Source organism: Trichechus manatus, unplaced genomic scaffold (genome assembly GCF_000243295.1).
Source record: "Trichechus manatus latirostris isolate Lorelei unplaced genomic scaffold, TriManLat1.0 scaffold00007, whole genome shotgun sequence".
NCBI classification, from domain to species: domain Eukaryota; kingdom Metazoa; phylum Chordata; class Mammalia; order Sirenia; family Trichechidae; genus Trichechus; species Trichechus manatus.
In genome coordinates, this window is record NW_004443943.1 from 31,930,334 (window position 1) to 31,945,656 (window position 15,323).

Below are 15,323 nucleotides of genomic sequence, written 5' to 3' on the forward strand. Positions count from 1 at the left end.
TGCTTGCTGTCATCATTAGGATAATGATTTAATAGCTCTTAAATATGTTTGTTCATCATCTGTGGGCTTTCAATTTTACCCCTGTAATATTTTATGCTAGTGAATAAAAGAACCAGCTCAGCCTAAATGGTTATCCAACAAGATGCATCTGTAGACTATGGTCTAGACAATGAAATATACTCCATATCCTCTCAGATTAGTATGCTTTCCTTCTGAAATCTGCCTTTTTTGTGTAGTCAACAACTTGCTAAAAAGAAGTAAGTTCTGAAAGAGAAGGGTGTTTGCATGGTTTGGGGTCTGGGTCAGGCTGGCTTAGAGCCCGTTCTTTACTTACAGGCCTTCCCCGTGACAAGCCTGACTTGGCCTCATCCTCTTCTGCTTTTATTAACTGTAGCTTTTCATACTTTAGGAATGAGAGAGTCTGTAGGCATGTGACAGTCTACCTGGAGAGAATTTAGGTAAGATGGAAAGGCCCCATCTGTCTGATACTTTCTCTCCCTACATCAGGGGAACTCTAAAATATGTCTTCCCTTCAATCCCTGGCTCTCTCTTTCAACCAGTTTAATCGTGATTAAGAGCCTTCAGATCTCAGGAAGTATAAAGAATATGTAACATGTTCAGTACCCTGCTAGGCACCTAAATAAATGCAGTGAATGGAAGGTGAAATTGCACTCACTCTCAAATAGTCCATTAAGATAGAGCTGGCCCTTGGTTGTTGGTGCTAGCGTCTAAAAGAACAACCCACCTCCAAGCCAATATGGATTTGGATTGCAATATATTACTATTATATTTCACTACCATGGTTTTGTTTCATATGTCAAAGAATGTTTACCTTCCCAGAACACATATCTACACTCAAACCCAAAATCCTGACAAAAGTAGGACACCCAACCTGGTATTGAAGGTTGGCAATTTGTTTCATATCAGTAGAGAACAGATTAGTCAGTAAATATGGATAAGAGAGTTGATTAGCAAATTATAAATACAAATAATAATAGGGAGCTCTCTAGCTCACAACATACTCCAGATTGATTTTACAAAGTTGAATATAAAAATAATAACAAAAAGAAAATTTAGGTAAGTGTTTACCTGATTTCTGGGTGAGGAAGGCCTTTGAAATAATAATAGTAACAATAATAATAGTAAAGAAGACGTAAAAGGAAAGCTTGGGGAAGTGTTTGAAGGCAGAAACCAAGAAAGGGCTTGAGTCTCAGACAGACCATTCAGAAAGCCAGCTGTGCCTCTTACTGACTGTGTGACGCTTGGGTTAATGATTTAATCCCTCTAATCCTCAATTTTCTCATTAGTAAAATGGGCTCAGTAATAATACTTCATGTAGTTGTGTTTAAGATTAATTACAGTATGTATATGTTTGGCACATTGTCCCAAATATAGTAAATATTAATAAATCTTTCATATTATTATCTTCTCTCTGTCTTAGTTTCCTGGGGCTACCATAATGAAATCCAACAAAGTGGGTGGCTTTAAAGAAGAGAAATTTATTGTCTCACAGTTCTGGCGGCTAGAAATCCAAATTCAGAGTGTCAGCAGGGCTATGTGCTCTTTCTGTCATCTCTAGGGAAAGGTTATTTTTCTCATTCAGCTTCTGGAAGCACCCGGGGTTTTCTTGGCTTGTAGATGGATCCTCATCTGGGGTCTTCTTCCAGTGTGTGTGTGACTCTGTTTAATGTCTGCCTTTCTCTTTTATGCTCACTCCAAAGGGATTAGGATCAACATGCACCCTACTCCAGTATGGCTTTATTAATTTAACACTGATAACGTCTGTAAAGAAAAACCCTGTTTCCCCAAACAAGGTCAATGCTATGTTGTTACACTTCTCTCTGAGTAGTTTGAAATCAGCTTTCCTCAAATGTAGAGCACAAACATGTGTCCTCTTTTTGCACTTTTGTGGTCCTCACCTCTGAATCACCAGCCAGTTGTTTCTTGATGGTCAGAATTAAGATAGAAATGGCAGATAATTCATTTGTTTATTTATCAATTCCTTCACCAAATGCCCTACCGTGGCCTGGCACTCTGAAAGTGGGTAAGAGGTGGGTCTAGCTCTTAAGACTGGTAGATGGGCTGTTGTGATGGTTGTTGGGTGCTGTGGTGTCCACTCTAATTCATAGTGACCCCAAGTGACAGAGTAGAACCGCCCCATAGGGTTCTCTGGGCTGTAATGTTAACAGAAGCAGATTGCCAGGTTTTTCTCCCTCAGAGCCACAGGGTGAGTTCGAACTACCAACCTTTCGATTAGCAGCCAAGTGCTTAACTGTTGCACCACCAGGGATCCTTGATCTATGGGCTAAAGATAGATATTTATTATTGATTGGCATACGTTGTTGTTGTTAGGTGCCGTCGAGGCAGTTCCGAATCATAGTGACCCTACGTGCAACAGAACAAAACACTATCTGGTCCTGCGCCATCCTCATAATTATTGACCTCATTGCTGCAGCCACCATGTCAATCCATCTCATTGAGTGTCTTCCTCTCTTTTGCTGACCCTGTACTTTACCAAGCATGATGTCCATCTCTGGAGAATACCAGAAAGATGTTTACCTGTGTTTTATTTACTATGCAAAGGCATTGGCATATAGGTGGTAGTTGAATCTAAATTTTGTACAGTTAGAGAAGGATGCCCAAGGAGACACAACTCCAAAAAAAATGAAAAGCTCAGAAACAGGCATTTTGTATACTGCTTTTTGTTCTTTAGAGTTAAAACTTGAAAGTTAACATGTAACCATTTCCAATTTTCTACTTCAAACAAGCAATGTGACCTTATAACGCTTGTTTTTTTTTTTTTTCCATTAATTTGAAAAATATTTTTATGTTTTATTTAGGTCACTCTAGGGTAAGGTCTTGTAATTTATTGTAATTTTCATGATTTTCAACATGGTACCTTACCTACTACAGGCACTCAGCAAATAGTTGCCACTTAAGTAGATGGATCCCGTACTTGTATGTTAAGATTCCTAGTAAATCTGAAACACTATTCCTAACTGAAACTGTCTTTACCTGTATCTTATGTCTAAGTGAGCTGTGTGTGTGAACAGCTGTTTTCTTGTATTTTTTTTTTTAACAAGAATTATAAAAGTGAGTTATCTACCCAAATGTCTGCCAATGCCTTGTTCTTCCAATGTAAGTGATACTGTGGGGATAGTCAAATGTTATTACTAAAGGTAAATAAATATGTTAGGAGGATCTTATGTGATTGAAGAATCTGAACAAGTTATGACTTTAGCCCATAGTTAAACAAAACAAAATAAAAACAACTAAACCTATTGCCATGAAGTAGATTCTGACTCGTAGCAACCCTATAGGACAGAGTAGAACTTCCCCATAGGGTGTCCAAGGAGTATCTAGTAGATTCGAACTGCTGACCTTTTAGTTAGTAGCTGAGCTCTTAACCACTGCACCACCAGGGCTCCAGCCCATTATCAGTGGGTGGGAAATCCAAAGATGAGAATATCATTATTGTAATAGTCCAAGAATTCAATCAATAGGAGACACTTAGAAAGGATGAATTCAAAGAGTCTAAGTGAAGCAGAGAATTGGAAACAATAAATAGATCTTTAACAAATGAGCAAGTTAAAAAGCCACGAAAAATAGCTTTTTATCTCAGACTAACACTCTTTTTTACATGTTTACCTAAAAGTCTTCTTCAGGGATGTTTTGGAGCACTTAGTTTCACATGTAATCAGTAGCACTGATTAGTGTCCTTTGGTCTCCCCAGATGCAGTGTAGTTGTTCTAATACTTTTACTTTGACATAGAGAGATCAGCACTTAGCACCATTAAATGCTTTGAAAATAAGTCGTAAAAATATATTTAAATGAACTGAGTTTTAACTAGCTTAAAATGTTTTGTCTCTCTTTATTTTTATTATTTTTTTCATTTTTATTATTAATATACTTTCTGCTTACGTCTTTTCTTCCAAACTTAAAATATTTTAAAAATATTAATGAAATTTTCTGGTTCTCAAAGCCCTTGGGGAGTTACTAGCATCCTCACTTTATATCAACCAACCTCAAGCTGCTGGAAATGAAGGGAAGGAAGGTCATAACACTTTTGAGTGGCAAGATAAAGGACCAGACACAAGAGTCTGAAGTCCCCACCACTTCTGCAGAATATGACACCAGCATTCAGACTCATTCAGCAATGACAAAGAACCTCCAAAGAAAGGTTTGAGCTTAAACTAGGCATAGAAGCATATTTGGGCAGAGAATTTATATTTAAAACCAACCCTTCAATCTTTCAATTTAACCAACACTTTCTGAATACTAAATTTATTCATGATTCTCTACCGTGCTAACTTCTTGTTTGGTGTAGCAACAAAGGGTAGTTGACAAGTATAGGTCTTTCCTGCTCCACAACTATCAACAAATAATAAAATACATACGTATACTAAAGGAATGAACCATATAGAATGTTTCATATGTATTTTAAAATAAGAACAAGTGCATTTAAATCTGAATATCTTAAGAATAGGCCTTCCTCACTCTGAGGAAATATTGTGGAAACTGTGCCCTAAAATAGACTGTTCCCCATAAATAGTGCTGTGTGTTCATTGGTACTTTTGTCCATCGAGACACAGGAAAACTATCACGTGGTTAGATAAAGCGGGCAAGAAAGAGGCATCATTTTCCTCCCAGATGATGAACAAATAGCAGCATAAAGAGGAAACTGCTTCTATATTAAGCAAATTTTATAATCAAGTCCCTCTCTGACTCACCTCCTCTCCAGTCAGGGTTTGTTTCACTCATCTCCAAATTCAACAAAGAATCACTGCCCGTGTGTGTTAGATCTGCAGTTCTCAAGTATGGCCCGAGGACCCTGGGGTCCACCTTTTGAGAGCTCCATGGTGTCTTCTCATTCTAACTAGTTATCTGTGTGAGGACAGATTTTCTTCATACACTTCACCCAAAATAACATTTTACAACAGATTGAATGCAGAAGCAGATACAAGAATCTAGCTGTCTTCTATTAAGCCTAGCATAAAAGATATTTGCAAAAAGTATAAAGCAATGCCACTCTTCTCACGAATTTTTTTTGGAAAAATTGTTATTTTTCATTAGAAATATGTTAACATACACGCAAATAAGATCAAGTGTGCATTGCAGACCCAGCCACACATCTGCAAAGAATTTTACAGGCACTCTCTTCTTTAATAGATGCCTCTGAGCGAGAGTCTTTCTTAAATCCAGATGTTGTTCATGTTCAGTCTGGTATACTGAAGTCTACATTGGGCAATAAATACCATGAGGATAGAGGTTGACTCTTGTAGTGGCTTAAGGTCTACTGTAGAGAAAAGCTTTGCTAGAATCCGATGCCAATACCAGCAGAGCATAGAGCCCAGGGCAGTTAAATATGCTTCGTCTGAACAAATTTGGAAAATAATTCCTGACGTGTTACTATAATTCTTGTCTCTATGAGCGAGCGAGGTCTTCAGAGATATCAGAAAGTCCTGACACAGACAGAAATCTTGGGTTTGTGGGTCATTTCATCAGAGATAAGAGGACTATGAGTAGCTGTGAGCCTCTGAGAACAAGAATGTGTAGTTTTGTAGAGTTCTGACATTGTCATCTGAGGTCAATAGAACTGAAGGATGTCTTAGAATAAGGCTTTTTCTTGAGGAATGTGTTTTAAGCAGACAAACCCAGGGCACTGAAGGATGCTTGGTGGTCAGTACATTTATGCCTACCACCATTAGTGCTACCTCCTGAGTGTCCGTTGGCTCAGACACTTAGAAGAATCAAGAGGCTCAATTATGTCAAGTATCTAAAATAAGTGCCACATATCCCTGAACTTGAATTTTATGTACCTTGTCTTTTTTGTCCCATAATCCTCTTCTACTTAAAAGGACCCATGAACCTGGCTAAAATTTGTTTGGAACTTTCTTGATTTCTCAGTTGGCAAGCGGTATCCAATTATTTTACACATTTCCACTTGTCTTCCTTGATAGAGTGCTGCTGTCAGGGTTTGTGCTTACAGTGAACTTCTCTGACTTCTCATAAGCATAAAGAACAGGAAGGTGAAACAGTCTTCCACCTGTTTCATCTGTGTTTGCATCTGGCAAGGGTCTCGTGACCTCATGCCCTCTTTAGCAACACCAAGTTAAGAGGAAGGCTTCACCCTTAGGCCAATGACCAGCTTCTTTTTTTTTTTTTATTATAATTAATATAGATATATTTCCAGAGAGAATCAAGCTCATGGCATCTACAGTGGCAGCACTGTTTATAAGTCAGCATCATGCCATCTGTATTTTTCTTGGTTGAAGGCTATCTCCTCTACAGACAGAATCAGAGTATAAACCTTCTGCTCAGACTCTCACATTGGAATGTCACTAAAATTGACATGCTTTGCCGTTAGGCTTGAGTGATGCTGTTTCTTGTTTTTCTTTACTTAGCATGTTAGAACTACACTTTGTGGTTTTGACTGGCATGTGTAGGTTTTTTTTTTTTTTTGTTCGTTTATTATTGTAGTTTAAGTGAAAGTTTATATTTCAAGTTAGTCTCTCATATAAAAATTCATACATACATTGTTATGTGACCCTAATTGCTCTCGCTATACTGTGACAGCACACTCCTCCTTTCCACCCCTGATTCCCCATGTCCATTCAACTACCTCCTAACCCTCTCTGCCTTCCCATCTCTCCTCTGGACAGAAGCTGCCCATTTAGTCTGATGTATCTACTTGAGCTAAGAAGCGCACTCTTCACGAGTATCATTTTATGTCCCACACGAGTATCATTTTATGTCCCACAGTCCAGTCCAATCTCTGTCTGAAGAGTTGGCCTCGGGAATTGTTTTAGTTCTGGGTTGACAGAGAGTCCGGGGGTCATGCTTTGTGGGATTCCTCTGCTCTCAGTCAGACCATTAAGTCTGGTCTTTTTACTAGAATTTGAGTTCTGCACCCCACCTTTCTCCTGCTCCGTCAGGGACTCTCTGTTGTGTTCCCTGTCAGGGTGAATGACCAGCTTCTTGATACCATCAGTTGCTGTTCCCTCTATCTGGAACGCTCTCTCACCTTCTGTTAAGGTGGTGAATTCCTACTTATGCGGACAGCATTCATCCTGGTTATCTATCTCAGTAGAAATATGATTAATACCTAATAGTCAAAACTATGAGAGCTCATGGAAATTAATGGATTCAAAAGTGCAATTTTGTATGAATGTACATGGAAAATATTGTGTCCATTTTGTTATCAGAAAAAAATATTGTTGTTTCATAATTATACTTTGTAGATAGGAAGATAGAAAGATGGAATATATATATCTCGCTTACAAATACAGGTATCAGTCATTTCTATCTGCATCTTGTTTACTGGAGTCTTACCATGTTGAACCCAAGCTGACAAAGTACACTGAAGATAATCAGATACATAAAAATGGAAAACAGAAACTTACATTGCATAATTCCAGATAAACACATATGCTGTGTATATGTGTCAAATGTGTGTATAAACATACATAGGGAATTTATAGAGCTTTAGCTCTAGAAGGGACTTAAGAAGTCAAAGCTGAGATACTCTGTTTAGCAATGTGGAAGCTAATATCCTAAGAGTTTACATGCCTTGCTACTGATCACACGACTAGTATCCTCTGCTGCTTTACTTTTTATAATAAGAGTAATAATAACAATAATAGATAACCTCTTTTGAGTGTCTTCTCGTGCTACGCACTGTGCTAAGCACTTTACATTGGTAGCCCAATTTTTCCTATTACTCTGTGATGTTTTATGATTTGATAGCTGGGAAAATAGAGATAGAGAGAGGTTACATCACCAGTCAAAGTAGGGTTTTGTACTCAGATGAAGGAAAGTCTCCAAAGCCTATGTTCATATCCTTTATGCTGTGCTGTTGTCATTTTTTAAGACTTGTTTGTTGTCCTCTTTGGCCTTTACTGGTGAATACTTCATGTGCGTGTGGAGAGAATGTTTATTCTGCAGTAGTTAGGTGTAGTGATCTATGAATGCCATTTAGGTCATTTTGATTTATGGTGTTCAGAACTTCTATACTCTTACTAAAATATTGTCTAATTCTATCAATTACAGAGAAAAAGAATTTACAGCTTTATTTATGATATATATTTGTCTATTTTTCTCTTCTGCCAACTTTTACATTTTTGTATTTTAAGCTCTGTTATTGCATGCATATGTATTTAGAATGATAATGCCTTCTTGATCAATTGGCATTTATATCTTTTTGAATATCTCTTTTTATCTCTGGTCATACTCCTTGTCTTAAAGTATACCCAAATTCTTATTCTTAGTGGTTTTATCATGTATCTTTTTCTTTCATTCATTTTCAACTTCTGTTACTATATTTTACTATGTTTTTTTACAATTTTATTCTAAGAGTCTCCACCTTTATAGTTGGTTCTTTTCTACCCAGTATAAGAATCTCTGCAAGGAACCCTCCTGGCACAGTGGTTACTTGCTCAGCTGCTAATGGAAAGGTCTGTGGGAGAAAAGACCTGGTGATCTGCTTCCATAAAGATTACAGTCTAGGAAGCCCCGTGGGGCAGTTCTACTCTGTCCTATAGGGTTGTTATAGGTTGGAATCGACTTGATGGCAATGGGTTTATAACAATCTCTGCGAATTGCACACTTTTACATAAAATGTTTAATCCATTTTAATTTAATGAAATTATTGATATTATTGTGTTTAAGTTGATCATCTTGGCATAAGTTCTCTATTTGTCTTATCTGTTGTCTGTTTTTGTTCTTCTATATATTCTCCCTGACTTATTCTTGCTACTTTATCTTATCTCTTAACATTTTAGATATACGGTTTGTGTTACTTTTTACTAGTTACTCTAGAGATTAAATATATATTTTCCTTCTCACAGTCTATCTTTAAACAATATACAAACAATATCATAATATTACAACAGTTCTCTTGCGCTTTGTGTTCTTGTTTTCATATATTGAAATTCCATATATATTATCAACTCTATAACCCACTGCTATTGTTTTTACATTAAACAGTAAATAATTTTTCAGGGACTTGGAAGCTGAGTACCAGGAATATAAGGACATCTCTTTTTGCTCATCAGTCTGGTCCTTAACTCTTGCACTGCCATGTTGTTGTTGTTGTGTGCTGTTGAGTCAATTCTGACTCATAACGACCCTGTATGACTGAGTAGAACTGCCCCATAGGGTTTCCTAGGCTGTAATCTTTATGGAAGCAGATCACCAGGTCTTTTCTCCTACAGAGCCGCAGGGTGGGTTCAAACCACTGACCTTTCAGTTAGCAACTGACCTCTTAACCATTGTGCCACCAGGGCTCTGTTGTACTGTCATAGGGCTGATAATTTTTGATCTTACACAAAGTTGAATTTGAGGGAGGTTTGGTTTCAGCTTTGGTTAGACTCATTTCATCTCTGGCTTCAAATGCCTTGACGTTGTTTCAGGCTTCTCCCTCTAGTAGGAATTAAATACTACAAGACTTCTAGTTCCCAAGACTGTGAGACTCCAAGTCTTGTAGACATAAAAACCATGATAGTGCTAGATTTTAAGAATTCTAGACCTTGGGTCTGTGACTATCAGACTGTGAGACATCTACATTGTGAGAGCGTGGACCTGCAAGGCTTAGAGATTTTGAGATCAGGAGACTATGATTCCTTGAAACTTTAATACTGTAATTCGGTGGAATGGGAGTCAGCAATATCATGAAACTGTGATTCTTTGAGGTTGTCTGAGTGTAAGACTACAAAGCAGCAAGACTTTGAGATTATGAGACTCTGAAAATCTGAGACTGTGAGATTAAGAGATCTAGTTTCCACCGTGCATCTGTCAGTTTGTCGTACTGTGGGGGCTTGTGTGTTGCTGTGATGCTGGAAGCTATGCCACTGGTATTCAAATAACAGCAGGGTCACCCATGGTGGATAGGTTTCAGCTGAGCTTCCAGACTAAGATAGACTAGGAAGAAGGACCCGGCAGTCTACTTCCGAAAAGAATTAGCCGGTGAAAATCTTATGAATAGCCGCAGAACATTGTCAGTCAGATACAGTGCCAGAAGATGACCCCTCAGGTTGGAAAGCACTCAAAATTTGACTGGGGAAGAGCTGCCTCCTCAAGGTAGAGTTGACCTTAGTGATGTAGATGGAGTTAACCTTTCGGGACCTTCATTTGCTGATGTGGCACAACTCAAAATGAGAAGAAACAGCTGCAAACATCCATTAATAATTGGAACATGGAATGTACAAAGCATGAAACTAGGAAAATAGAAAATCATCAAAAATGAAATGGAACACTTGAAGATAGGTATCCTAGGACTTAGTGAGCTGAAATGGACTGGTATTGGCCATTTTGAATTGGACAATCATATGGTCTACTATGCCGGGAATGACAACTTGAAGAGGAATGGCGTTGCCTTCGTCGTCAAAAAGAACATTTCAAGATCTATCCTGTAGTACAGTGCTGTCAGTGATAGGATAATATCCATATGCTTACAAGGAAGACCTGTTAATACGACTGTTACTCAAATTTATGCACCATCCACTAAGGCCAAAGATGAAGAAATTGAAGATTTTTACCAACTTCTGCAGTCTGAGATTGATCAAACATACCATTAAGATGCATTGATAGTTACTAGTGATTGGAACGGGAAAGTTGGAAATGAAGAAGGATTGGTAGTTGGAAAATATAGCCTTGGTGATAGAAACGATACCATAGATTGCATGATAGAATTTTGCAAGACCAACGACTTCTTCATTGCGAATACCTCTTTTCACCAACATAAATGGCAACTATACACATGGACCTCACCAGATGGAATACATAGGAATCAAATCAACTACATCTTTGGAAAGAGATGATAGAAAAGCTCAATATCATCAGTTAGAACAAGGCCAGCGGCCGACCGTGGAACAGACCATCAGTTGCTCATGTGCAGGTTTAAGTTGAAGCTGAAGAAAATTAGAATAAGTCCATGAGAGCCAAAGTAAAACCTTGAGTATATCCCACCTGAATTTAGAGGCGATCTCAGGAATAGATTTGACGTGTTGAACACTAATAATTGAAGACCAGAGGAGTTGTGGAATGACATCAAGGACATCATACATGAAGAAAGCAAAAGGTCATTGAAAGACAGGAAGGAAAGAAAAGACCAAAATGGATGTCAGAAGAGACTCTGAAAGTTGCTCTTGAATGTCGAATAGCTAAAGCAAAAGGAAGAAACGATGAAGTAAAAGAGCTGAAGAAAAAATTCAAGCCTCGAGTTGCAATAGTGAAGGATTCTACGGGGAAAATATTAAACGATGCAGGAAGCATCAAAAGAAGATGGAAGGAATACAGAGTCACTATACCGAAAAGAATTGGTTGACGTTCAATCATTTCAGGAGGTAGCATATGATAAGGAATTGATGGTACTGAAGGAAAAAGTCCAAGCTGTGCTGAAAGCATTGGTGAAAAACAGGGCTCAAGAAATTTGGAAGATAGCTACCTGGCCAACCGACTAGAAGAGATCCATATTTATGCCTATTCCCAAGGAAGGTGATCCAACCAAATGCAGAAATTATTGGACAATGTCATTAATATCACACGCAAGTAAAATTTTGCTGAAGATCATTCAAAAGCAGTTGCAGCAGTATATCGACAAAGAACTACCAGAAATTCAAGCCAGATTCAGAAGAGGATGTGGAATCAGGGATATCAGAGCTGATGTCAGATGGATCCTGGCTGAAAGCAGAGAATACCAGAAAGATGTTTACCTGTGTTTTGTTGACTACGCAAAGGCATTCGACGGTGTGGATCATAACAAATTATGGATAACATTGTGAAGAATGGGAATCCCAGAACACTTAATTGTGCTCATGAGGAACCTATACGTATATCAAGAGGGTGTTGTTTGAACAGAACAAGTGGATACTGCGTGATTTAAAGTCAGGAAAGGTGTGTGTTGTCGCAGCCCCTCACAAGGGGCACCATCTGTCGCAGAGGCGGCGAATGTCGGGGCGGCAGAGACAGTAACCAAACACAACTCGTACAGAGAAGTGGGGCCAGGAGGGTCACTCTGAGGAGTCGACCCCAGCTTCAGTCCCAGGAGCTTATTTATAGTCAGTACAGCAAGCAGTGAAGCAAATAACAGAACAATGGGCTTTGGGTGCGGGCAAGGGAGAAGGAATTCAGGTAAACAAGCCAATCAGTAAAGGGACAATAGGTTTGGAAAAACAAGAAAACAAGTCATGACAAGTCTCAACATGTTGGGGACAAGTCTCAACATGTTGGGGACAAGTCTCAACATGCTGTGCAGCATAGAGGCCTGTGGGGGCTGCAGTTGTCAATAGTGCAGCCATGTTTAAATGGGATATATCCCCACAGTGTGTCAGGGTTGTATCCTTTCACTATACCTATTCAGTCTGTATGCTGAGCAAATAATCCGAGAAGGTGGACTATATAAAGAAGAACAGGGCATCAGGATTGGAGGAAGACTCATTAACAACCTGTGTTATGCAGATGGCACAACCTTCCTTGCTGAAAGTGAAGAGGACTTGAAGCACTTGCTGATGAAGATCAAAGACTACAGCCTTCAGTATGGATTACACCTCAACATAAAGCAAACAAAAATCCTCACAACTAGACCAATAAGCAACATCGTGACAAACAGAGAAAAGATTGAAGTTGCCAAGAATTTCATTTTACTTGGTTCCACAATCCACACCCATGGAAGCAGCAGTCAAGAATCAAAAGATGCATTGCATTGGGCAGATCTTCTGCAAAAGACCTCTTTAAAGGGTTGAAAAGCAAACTTGTCACCATGAAGACTAAGGTACCCCTTACCCAAGCCATGATGTTTTCAGTCACCTCATATGCATGCGAAAGCTGAACGATGAATATGGAAGACCGAAGAAGAATTGATGCTTTTGAATTGTGGTGTTGGCAAAGAATATTGAATATACCATGGACTGCCAAAAGAATGCACAAATCTGTCTTGTAAGAAGTACAACCTGAATGCTCTTTGGAAGCAAGGATGGCAAGACTATGTCTCACATACTTTGAACATGTTGTCAGGAAGGATCAGTCCCTGGAGAAGGACATCATGCTTGATAAAGTAGAGGGCCAACAAAAAAGAGGAAGACCCTCAACAAGATGGATTGACACAGTGGCTGAAACAATGAGGTCAAGCATAACAATGATTGTGAGGATGGTACAGGACCAGGTAGTGTTTGGCTCTGTTGTACATAGGGTCACTATGAATCAGAACCGACTTGAAGGCACCTAACAACAACAGCAACTTCTACTTTACAGTCTTGCCGCCATCTCTGCTTACCCAGCTAAATTCACTTGGAAGAAAATTACTTGGCAGAGAGAATTGCTGTTGCAGTTGGAGCTCCTTCAATGTGCATCAAAAGTTGAGTTGGCTATAGACTTGCTTTTCCTCGTTCTCTTCCACCATCACCAACTGGTCAGAAGTGTAGAAGTGTCCTCTGTATTGCTCACCCACTAAGAATTCATCATTCCAGAGTTTAATTTTTTAGGTCCTTCTGACTTCTGATTGTCAAAGTCTTTAAAAAAAAGTATGGGGTGTTTTTTGTTTTCCTGTTGATTTCTTGACAGTTTGGTGGGAGTGAAGGTCTTTTGTATCCATCTACTTCCCAACGAGAAGTTGAACTTTCATTGAGTTCTTAATGTTACTATACTTTCCAGTTTCATTTAATTTGGCTTTATGATTGCCACTTCTCTGCCAAAATTCTATCAATTTTTGTCATTTAACTTGTTGGACCTATTAATCACAGTTATTTTAAAGTAATTGACAACTTCAATACCTAGATCCTCTCTGATTCTTTTCTGCTGTCTGCTTTCTTACTTGCTCTTTGGTCAATCATATTCTTTTCTATGCTTGCTATGGCAATTATTGAGCTATAATTTTTCAACTTCAAACCCACCATTCTATACTCTGCTTTGTGATTCTGTGTATGGGAATTCACAAAAGACACTTCTGATTTGCCAACTGGCTCCCTATTAGGCTGTACCAATAAAGGACACTAGAGGGAGACTGAAGGTTGAAGATAGTAGAAAGGACTTTCTACTTCCTGTTTACTTCTTGTCTATTTTATGATTGTTTCCTGTTTGAATCAGTATCACCTTAGCAATGGATCCATCCCTCTAGATTTGTTCAAGTAGCAGCAATTGATTCCAGTTTTTAGTTTTTCAGAAAAATACAGAATCGGCTTTTTTAAAGTGGCTGCTCAGAGATACCAGCACCAACCAAGCAGCATTGTTGTTCTTAGGTGCTGTCGAGTCGGTCCTGACTCCTAGCGACCCCATGTACAACAGAACGAAACGCTGCCCGGTCCTGCAGCATCCTCACAATCGTTGTTGTTTGAGCCCATTGTTGCAGCCACTGTGTCAATCCATCTCGTTAAGGGTCTTCTTCTTTTTCACTATCCCTCTACTCTACCAAGCATGATGTCATTCTCCAAGGACTGATCCTTCCTGATAATGTGTCCAAAGTATGTGAGACAAAGTCTTGCCATCTTCGCTTCTAAGGAATCTTCTAGCTGTGCTTCTTTCAGGACAGATTTGTTCGTTCTTCTGGCAGTCCATGGTGTAGTCAATAGTCCTCACTAACACCATAAATCAAAGGCATCAATTCTTCCTTATTCATTGTCTAGCTTTCTCATGCATATGAGGCGATTGAAAATACTACGACTTGAGTCAGGCGCACCTTAGTCTTCAAGGTGACATCTTCACTTTTTAACACTTTAAATACATCTTTTGCAGCAGATTTGCCCAAATGCAATATGCCGTTTGATTTCTTGAGTGGTGCTTTCATGGGCAAGCAGCATTACCTCTTGCGAATTCTGGGTCTCAATCCCACAAGAGTCCTCTTCCAAGCTCCTCTGAGTCATGCAGCAATCTCTTCTCAATGTCTCAGTTTTTACTTCTGAGGGACCTCTCTTCCAAGCCTCTAAGTTTAAATGTTTCCAGCGTCTTTCCTTTATTCCCCGTTTTAAGTACAGTAGCTGCTTCTGCATTTGCTACCTTTGTAATACTTTAGTGCTCTTTTTTTTTTTTTGCCTTTTCCCTTCTTCCATTTCTGTTTTAAAATTCTTTATATTAAATTCTTTCTGCTGAAATACTTTGTATAGTTTCTGCCTTCAGACTGGACTGCAACTGATATTCTTTGTTATTTTGTTGCTAAACTTTTTACCTTATGTAGTTTAGAGGTAAAAGTTCAACAAGGAGCCAAGCTAGAGCCGGCACTTGCATCCAGTCATAATTTGTGTTGATTGAAAGCTGAACTTCACTTTTTGTAGGATCTGGCCTATTCCTAGTTCACACTTATGTTCAAAATGTAGCCTTTCAAAGTCTCAATTAA